The 10,375-nt window shown below is 40.0% G+C and overlaps 1 protein-coding gene across 3 annotated transcripts in view; it reads right to left on the bottom strand.

The window, feature by feature from the left end:
- Positions 1-6,346, bottom strand: part of LOC121878058 (protein phosphatase 1K, mitochondrial-like) — a 41,692-nt gene extending 35,346 nt beyond the window's left edge. Inside the window, exon 1 of one of the 3 annotated variants that reach the window (XM_042384036.1) lies at positions 6,078-6,346. The gene's annotated coding sequence lies outside the window, so the exon portion shown is untranslated. The other 2 variants (XM_042384034.1, XM_042384035.1) reach the window with 2 other exon arrangements.
- Between the last annotated feature and the right edge of the window lie 4,029 nt (positions 6,347-10,375).

Here is a 10,375-nt window from a genome sequence, read left to right as displayed (position 1 = left end):
TCTGTACTTCCCATGGATGCAGATAAAAAATGGCAGCAAATTTCATTGATAGATTCCTATAGTTACTTACTGAATCTTTGTATTTTGTTCAGTTTTTGTTCAAGACAGATGTAAAACAGTGTGGTTCAGAATTACTGGCTGACAACGAGGCAAGGGTGATTTTTACCATCTACTGTATAATGACATATCAATGTTCAGCATTATTTATTAAATTGACATTCAGCAGCTAAAAACGAGCTATTAATGTTCTGATATAATTTGGAAGCCTGTGAGGCAGCTTTCTCATCAATGGTGTTTATAAAAATTATCAACGCAACCGTATATCAAACTTAAACTTAGAGAATTGTCTGCTACGTTGTTCAATCACATAATTGTACCCCCAGTTAACAGAAAATTTATTAAGCAAAATTAATGTTATTCTCGGGTTTTATAAAAACAAAGTGCAGTCTATAGTTTACTGTGATAGTTAGGTTAGGTTTCATTAGGTTTGGTTTTGCCAATTTTATGCGTGTTTTTACCCCACAATCTGCCTCTACTTTTAAGTTGTGTCCACTTTGCGTTATCAGAATTTCATTTTTTAAAATGAAATTCAAAAGTTAAAAAAAACATATACTACTATATAAATTTCAAACAGAAATGTTATAGCGTAAAGTACTGTTTTTCCTCTATCTTCCTATAAAAGAATCAATATACAGGGGCCCCCTAAATTCGCTGGGGTCAGGTTCTCAAAATGGCAGCAAATTGCCAAATCCGCGAATTACATTTGCAGATGGGGGGATACATTTTTACTTTTGTATAAAGAAATGTATATATTCCCTTTATGTGTTTGCCCTTAGGACAATTATGTCTTTTACCTGTAGGATTGTATATGTGTGTGTGTGTGTGTAGACACACACCCACAAAACACATGCAAATAAATAATAATTGGAAAATCCTCTCACAAATAATTTATTAACAAAATTATTAAAAATGCGAGTCTACCCTCAAGTCCGTGCTCTATTAAAAAAGTACTGTAATAGAGCACTGACTTGAGGGTAAACTGTCACATTTTTAATAAATTTGTTTCTGATTATTTGTGAGAGGATTTTCCAATTATTATTTATTTGTATGTGTTTTGTGTGTGTCTACACACACACACACACACATACATATTTACAATACAGATAAAGGAAATTACTGACTCTAGAACGAATGGTTCCCTGTCCCAGCCTCGAAAATGCCGGCAACTTTAAAACCACCCACAGACATTCTTGGGTACATCCAGGGTGTAATCCGCGAATAATGGAGGACCACGAAATAAAAATCAACTAACTCGGTGGCCCCCTGCAATAAAATTAATAAAAATATATAAAAATAAATAACAATTACAATAAAAGAAACTAATAATAATAATAAAAATGTATACAAATTTTAAATAATAATAATAATAAAAATAAATAAATAAATAAATATACAAAAATTAAAAAAATAAAGAGTGAGAAATGATACCGTATATGTATGTTGTGTTGTTAAAGTAAGAAAAACAATTGAGACCCTGCAATTACGTGTAAATGAGGCAGAAAGTCATATCAGCACTACCACCAGAAGGAGTTGTTCGATTTTTTTCTTTTTTTCCACATGTTCTTATCATTATAGAAAGTACTTTAAAACAGGAGACATTTACTAGAACCTATTAGAACCTGAATAACCAACCAAAGCAACCTACCTAACCTTACCTAACTCCCTAGCCAAGGACTCCAGCCCACAGACCCCCACCATATTAAAAACAAAGTACAGTACTGTACTTATTTTGATATCTAATGAAAGCAACTTTGTTGAAGCGACATAAGGTAATTTTAATTTTTTTTGTGGATGTGACAGTACACTCGGACCGAGCAGGTTGGTTGTAAACAAACTGAACACGAGCTAACTCGGCAGATTTTTTAGAGGAGTATTTATAGTAAATAATCCATTTCTTCATGAACAAAGCACGTAGAGACATCATCTGGTAATTATTGATGAGATACCCACTGCAGATTATTCATAGAAAATTATTTTAAAAACCGCAATTTCACTGCATTTGGTAGAGGACACAGTCGTAGTTTGGGTAAATGTGTTAAAAAGTGGTTAATTCTAAATTAAACTTAGCCTAACCTTAGTTGATAAGAAAAATATGTGGCAGAAGCGTTGTTAGAAGACTGCACCAACCTAACCAAAGAAACCTACCTAACCCCCTAGCCATGGGGCTCCACCCTACAAACCCCCGAGTATATTAAACAGAAAGAACTTCCTCTATGGTGTACAGTACTTTTAAGTGTTTTGTGGACATGAGAGAAGGCACCTGGACCGCGTGGCTCATAAACATTTACTGAATGTAGGCATCAGTCAAGGCGCCAGCAATGCGCAGCGGAGCGTTTTGAAATAAAATACATCAACATAATTGGCTGTTTACAACCAGGATGCAGCATCATCACCAATATAAAGTAGTGTATGCCTAGGCGCCTAATTATCTACCAAACGAAGCTATTGACCAAGAAATGAATATTATACCGATCTTACTGATGAAAATATAGTAAGAAAAGAAACGTCAAAACAAATAATGTGGCGGCAGGCATCTCTCAATATTAACCTGACATTTTAGTGTCATATGTTCAGTTATTCAGTGTGTTTTACCAAGAAATTTCCCTCATCATTCATGCCTACTACAGGTGATTTGTGATCATAGATAGAAAAACTCATTTTTTAAATATTATTAAAATAAAATGTCGCCTCTTTTAAAATACTTATTATAATGATAAGAACATGTGGAAAAAATGAACGAAATCAATCAACTCTTTCTGATGGTAGTGCTATTAGAAATTACAAATGGGCTTTAAATATCAATCCTCCGTTAAACACCAAAGGCACAGAGGTCGCAACACACAAAACCCACAAGTACAATACACTCTACTAACCAACGTTCAACAAATGGTAAATTTGCAATTTCAGCCCCAACTTCTGTTCGACCTTAAATTTTTGGGATAAATATGCAAATTACAGCAACCATGAAATTAAAAAAAAAGAATGGTTTTCTGATGGATTTTGATGTGATTAGTTCAAATCTGACCTTCGTTTTTGTCAGAAATCACTCCTATAACAATACTGAACTGGGAAAGAGTGTGGGAATTTGGGGTTTTGGGCGTGGGAGAGCAAAAAAAAAACCAGCGATTTGTGGATTATACAATACTGTACAACCAAACTAAACCTTACCTAACCACCTAAACGGGGGCTTCGCCCCCGAACCCCCGGTGACCTTAGCCCCCAGCTAGGGCCAAATGCAAGGTAATAACCCGAAGTGATTTGTGGATTATACAATACAACCAAACCAAACCTTACCTAACCACCTAACCGGGGGTGCCATATGCTAGTTAATTACCCAGAGTTGCGTGGTCAGCCTCCACAATAATATAAATAGCTGTTACGGTATTTTTTACCTTACTTCAAGTCAGGGACAGGTACGCTGATTTTATTCTTTTTAAAATTCAATAACTTCATTATTATAAATTTGTGACAGAAGTATATCCAGCTCCTCCTCGACTTATGACCAACCATACTCGACTACGACCACACGGACATAAGACCGCCTCAGTCGTACCAAAATTTTGTCACATTACGTATCTTCGAGTCCCAACGTCAGTGATTGCGCTGTGTACTGACAAAAAAAAATTTTGTAATTCACTTTAAAATGGCTGGCAAGCTTAAAAGTGAGAGTTTTGTGGTGGTGAGAAGAAAAAGAGACACCCATTTTAGATTTTCTATGTACAGGTATTATTTAAGCATTTTCGACTTACAACCATTTCGACTTATGACCTGGATTTGGGTCCCTAACTCCGTCGTAAGTCGGGGACTGCACTGTAAATTACCGTGTAAACTTAGAAAGGACAAGTAACAGTGGTTCGGCAATCGTTCAAGGAGGTTCATTAAGAAGAAAATTTCGAAAATTTTTAAATACGTTATCTCAGACGATAACGCCACTTTCCTTGATCACATTCACTTCCCTCTGTGGAAGTTTGTGATTTTCGTTAAACACTGGCTCCAAAAGTGCTGGGATCACGAGACAGTTTTGAGCACCTGCAACTGTCATCTAGAACAAGTGTAGACTGGAGGAGTTTTTGCTTCAAGTTAACTTTAGAATGGCTTGAAAATCAGGAGCGCATAGGTGGTGATGGTAACGTGGTTGAAATTGACGAGACCTTTTTTGTTAGGCGGAAGTGTGAGTGAGGTCGTCAGTCGAATACAGTGTGGGTGTTTGGGGGCATTGAAAGGGAGAATAAGAAAAAATTTATTGTGCCCCTAAATGAAGTAAACCATGACAGACCGGCGAAAACACTAATTCCTCTTATTAAACGCTATATTCATCCTCGGAGCATCATTGTTAGCGATGGATGGAAGGCATACTCATCACTGCAATCTGAGGGTTTCACTCATTGGGTGATTAACCACTCTGAGCAATTTGTGGACCCCAATGACGCTCGAGTTCAGACTCAGACCACCCAAAGCTTGTGGCGTGACGTCAAGGAGTGGACCAAGAGACCTGGGATGAAGAGCGAATACTTCCAGCAGTACTTCGCACGATACCTCTTACTGGATCAACACCCTTCAGATCGTCACCACCGGTTCTTTACCACAGCAGCGTGACTCTACCCACCTCAAGGACCAAGAACCCACCCTCGCCAGGAACGTGCTGCACCTGTGCCACTCAAAGAAGGGTCCGACGAGGAGGAGGAAGTTGATGACCCTGTACCTATCCTTGGTCCTTACACTTCTAATTAAGGTATTGTACTTTCGGACATGGCGCGTCCCAAAGTTTTAAACTACTGAAACATTTAGGTTAGTTTAAGCTAGGCCTACCAGGGGTCTGGGAGCAGAGCCCCGGCTAGGGGTCAGGTTAGGCCTACTGGGGGTCCGGGGGCAGAGCCCCCAGCTAGGAATTAGGTTAGGTTTTGTTAGGTCTGATGACGTTTTCGTTTTCTCCCCCACCTAAAAACCCAGATTCCCCAGGCTCTCCCCCATTATTGTTGGTGGGGGGGGGGGGGCAAAAAATAGAAATAGTAATTTCCGCAATAAATGAGGGTCAGATTCGTTTAAAACACACCAAAATACGCTGGACAAATATGATGGTCAACCACTAGGAACTCGTGTCCTAAAGTAAACATTTACCGAAATGGATAATAGAAAAAATAGTTCTAGAGAGTGATGTGAATTTCCGGAATTCTTTGGTTGCTGTAATCTGCACAATTACCAATTTTGGGGGGGTATTATTATAGTTTCAATAATGCAGCGAATTTTAGGATTTTAAGTTTAGATTCGGTTAGGTTGAAATTATGGTTTTCCGATGGTTTCTGGTGCGTTTTGAACGATTTCCAAATAGGAGTATGACCGAAAAGATCACTTAACCATTTTTGTTTTTCCCATGGTATTTGGTCAGATTCATTCGAATTTGACCTTCATTTCCGTCGCAAATGTGTGGTTACTTATCCCTCCAAACCCCAACCACAAAATTACTCAAACCGAATTGGGCTGAAACTGCAATAATACCCAACAAATCATATTCGTCAAACCTTTGGTTTAGTGGAGACCCTGTTGTGTAGTATTACTAAGCCAGAAGTCATCCAACCGTTTACACATAAAACAAAATAACTACTCCCATACCCTTATAAATATGTTCTCACCAAAACTATGAAGCGTAAGTCAGTGGAACAGTAGACTATTCACCTGCCAGCTGCCAAGAGTAAACACTTCACACAACACAATCCGCTCCCCACACTTGTCAGGAGTATTATATGCTAAAATGACATATTGTGTACTGTACTTCAATCCCTCCGTTTTACCCTTGTTAACATATAAACTTTTTCCTTTGGTCATTCCTATCCTGTTTTTAACATGTTTTACTCGTCTTAATTATTTAATTATATTTTGTCGTGATACACAGTATTTTATATTATATATATTGGGATATCCATTCAAAATCTCCAAGCAAGTTCACAATGATTTACAAGTGATGACAGCCTGAGATATATATCGTTATTTTTTATTGCCATTTATACTTTTGTTTTTACCTTTGTCCTCTTAGCCACTTATCGGCTCGTTAGCCGCTTGTGCTGTTGGTCACGTCTCTATTACGCACTGTTGCTAAGTACTGGCTCCTGATTGTATCTGAACCAGCCCCAGTGTTAGTCAAGTTTGGTCTTGAAACAGCCCACACTCGGTGCCGTCACAACTCTCTGGCAGGTTGTTAAAAGAGTTCACAAAGCTCACTCCGAAAACGTTTGCCCTAAAAGTACTCAAACTATCCAACCAGGAGCGAACTCGTAACAATGGTTTTAAATTAGACAAATTTAGATTTCGGCGTGAAATAGGTAAACACTGGTTTGGAAACAGAGTAGTGGATGAATGGAACAAGTTGAAAATGTTCAAAGGAGGGCCACCAGACTGGTGCCTGCACTTCGGCACCTCAGCTACCCTGAGAGATTGGAGCGCCTGAACTTGTCTAGCTTATACTACAGACGGGCAAGGGGGGACCTAGTTGAGGTGCATAAGCATCTCAGGGGGCACTATTCAGTTGAGTGTCCTTACTTGGAGCTGACGGACGCTCGCCCCACAAGGGGTCACAGCTCAAGATTGAAGAAGCCGCAAGTCCAGAAAACTGTGAGGGCAAACTTTTTTGGAGTGAGGGTTGTAAACTCTTGGAACAATTTACCAGAGAGTGTTGTGACGGCACCGAGTGTGAGCTCTTTCAAGACAAGACTTGACCAACACTGGAGTAGGTTCAGGTACATTCAGGAGCCGGTACATGCCCACTGAAACTAATTTGTCGCGCAGCGTGCCAGCGTATAACCTTGTTTCAAGTGTACACTGAGTATTTCATTATATAATATATTCACAACCATAAGGGCCACTGTACAATAAGTATAGGGCCCGGAGTATGGGGCCCCTGTACAATAAGTATAGGGCCCGGAGTATGGGGCCCCTGTACAATAAGTATAGGGCCCGGAGTATGGGGCCCCTGTACAATAAGTATAGGCCCGCAGTGGTCTTCAACTGGTGGGCCATGGGGTGGTTCTCAGGTGGGCCACGGACTAGGCCCTATAGTAAAATGAAGAAAATAAGATAAAATAAGATAATAATAAAAATATATATATACATTTTTTTAAATGTCCGTGTCCCACCATCGATCTATCTATCTATCTATTTATCTATCTATCTATTTATCTATCTATCTATTTATCTATCTATCTATTTATCTATCTATCTATACGTACATGCATATACCTGTATACGAGAGAGAGAGAGAGAGAGAGAGAGAGAGAATAAAGTTCAAGAAACCTTCAGCACCTTGACGTTTGAAGGACAGGATCGTTTCACGTTCAGTACGTGTCAGGGTTATCGTTGGTTTGCTGACAGCTCGCTCAGCCAGTCAGTATCTTCTCAGCCTCAGCTCAGTGATATTTTATATTGTGTACGCAGCACTCATTATTTACTAATGATATTTTACATGTTGCATTAAATGGACTTCAGTGTTATATTACGTGTGTTTTTGTGTCTATTTTTTGTGATATTGGTATCTCTTATTGACTTACACTATTGTTTTGCTTACAGACTATTCTTGGGGATTCTCATGAGATAAATATGTCGTCCCTGAAAAAATATCTTAGTGGCTCACAAAAGAGAAAGTTAAAAGCAGTCAAAGCTGACAACATCTTTTAAACCAAACGGAGATTCAGAGCCAAGTACCAGTGACAGTAATGTAGTGGAATTCTCCCCTACAAACGCTGTTTGTCGCTGCCTAGCCGACCCCACCAATTCCCCAGTGTATGCCTCGTGGTCTAGGTCAACCAGCGCCGCCATACACCACGGAGCGGGGGTCAACTGCTAAGCCACGCCTACCCCCGCTATTTAAGACCTGACCTCGTGGTGATCTGTCTCTCTCTCTACCTACAGCCACAGCCAGCAACACCTCCTCCTCTGCCGCTGCCTGGCGGCCCTCCCTCCTCCGCCTGCCTGGCGGTCCTCTCTCCCGCTGGCGAGCATGGCGACCCACAAGCTGTCCTCCTGTGAGCATCCTCACCAACCAGCTCTCTCTACATCACGCTTGTAACCATGCTGCCTTCCCAGCACCAAGCTGCATTGTACATCCAATACAACATGTATATAGAGAGCACATTGTGAGTTTCCTTTCTCCATCCCATCCTGAGTGTGAACCAAACAATCTCATACCCCACAGTAAACTCCCAGGGGATGACACAGTAGATGTTCACTTTCATGTTTCAGATGACGAAGCGAGGGTGAAAAATCACCTCAGGTCTACAATGGGACTAACCAGATTAAACTCACTTTCATTATTATGCATTGAATCTGGCCTCCTACAATCCCTTGACACAAACAGTAACATTGACAAATTTTTCATGAAAAAAAGTAGGAAGAAATTATTTTGAAATTCACACAGTTTGCTGTACTTCATGTGCTTGCAAAATTGATTATGCTTCAAGTTAATTGTGTTTCTTTCATTATTCCCATATATAAGATGTACATGATATAGAACTAATTTGATTAAAAGTAATGATGCGTCACATTGTGTTGAAATTCTTATTTCTTTCATTATAATATTATATGACATTTGGCCTTTGCAAAATAATTACAGTAATATATACATACATATACAGTATATATATATATATATATATATATATATATATATATATATATATATATATATATATATATATATATATATATATATATATATATATATATATATATATATATATATTGATTATTGAAATATGCAAACTTTTCTATAAATTTAGAGGCCCACTGATGAGTTTGGCCTGGGGCCCACGTAAATCAGGCCATGCACCTAAATCAGGTCATGCACCGTCTCCTGAATGTACCTTGTAGTGGATTCCTCCCCCTACAAGCACCGAACCTTCTCAATTCCCCAGCTTACGCCTCCAGCACCGCCCACGGAGCGGGGTTCAACTATCTACCCACGCCAACCCCCGCCTTATAAGGCCTGACACCGCAGTGACCAGCCTCTTTCTACACAGTACCACCAGCAAGCAACACCTCCTCTGCGCCAGCCCGGCGGCTCCCGCTCCCGCCAGCGACCTTGGCGCCCCTCAAGCCGCGTGTCCCTCCTCTGGGCACCCTCACCACCCAGCTCTCTCTACTCAACGCTTATTACCATGCTACCTACCCAGCAACAAGCTGCATTGTACATCCATTACAATATGTATACAGTGAGCACATTGTGAGTTTCCTTTCTCCATCCCATCCTGAGTGTGAACCCAATATCTCATAACCCTACAACCTGCACCCGCTCCAGTGTTGGTCAAGTCTTGTCTTGAAAGAGCGCCGTCACAACACTTTCTGGTAGAGTGTTCCAAGAGTTTACAACCCTCACTCCGAAAAAGTTTGCCATCACAGTTTTCTGGACTTGCGGCTTCTTCAATCTTGAGCTGTTGTACTGCGCACATCATTGTCATTCCTAAAAACCCCTTTAATTCATATCACGCTACATAACATTCAAATCCACCGCGCTTGTAGAATCTCGGAGAACGGGACACATTGATAAAGGATAACTCACCTACTGGGTTGTATTGTACCCAGGTACAGTTATATAATATTAATTGTATGTATTCATTGCATTAAGAAGAACTCAAAGTATCCATAAGATGATTGGGGAAGTCCAGTTGAGCCGGACTGGTGTACTGTAGGACTAAGTGTGGATCGTGGTTTGAAGGTCATATTATTTACGTCTGTGAAAGTGTAGTGAACATAACTTCCGCAGATATATGAAAATACATGAGAACAATGATCTGGAAAAAGAATAAATGTATTGGAACTATGTGAGGTGTTGGAAGTGACCCCGAAACTATACTTAAAAGGAAATATCTTGTATGCATCGGTGTGAACTTAATACACCTCGTATCCTCGGGTGACGTATACCCACGACATGTACAGTGATCAGAGAATCATATGCTCTGTGTTCAAGTAGTGCAATGTGTGAGGGGAGGATCCCTAATTACAGTTTTAAGTGAAGTGGATACCCAAGCTCTGAACATACGGCTTTTGTTTCAAGGCAACGTCCCTTGTACCCGGCCTACAGGTGTGAGTTGTTGATATAGCCCACTTAATTTCCCCAAGAATTGTCAAGCCCGAACCGTATTCTAGTATGTAAGTTAGGATTAAAATATTGATTTATAAGACACCAGGTCACAATAAACGGGAAAATGGAGATGTGAGAACCATAAGAAATCAAAGTAAAAATTAAAGATTGGAAACTGTAGGCCTGCGGGGTGAGGAGCGGCAGGGCACTACCCTCAGTATCCTTTGGCCTCCCATCACCTCACCCAGT

Source organism: Homarus americanus, unplaced genomic scaffold (assembly GCF_018991925.1).
Source record: "Homarus americanus isolate GMGI-L3 unplaced genomic scaffold, GMGI_Hamer_2.0 scaffold45562, whole genome shotgun sequence".
Taxonomy (NCBI): Eukaryota; Metazoa; Arthropoda; class Malacostraca; order Decapoda; family Nephropidae; genus Homarus; species Homarus americanus.
This window is presented reverse-complemented; position numbering and strand designations above follow the sequence as displayed.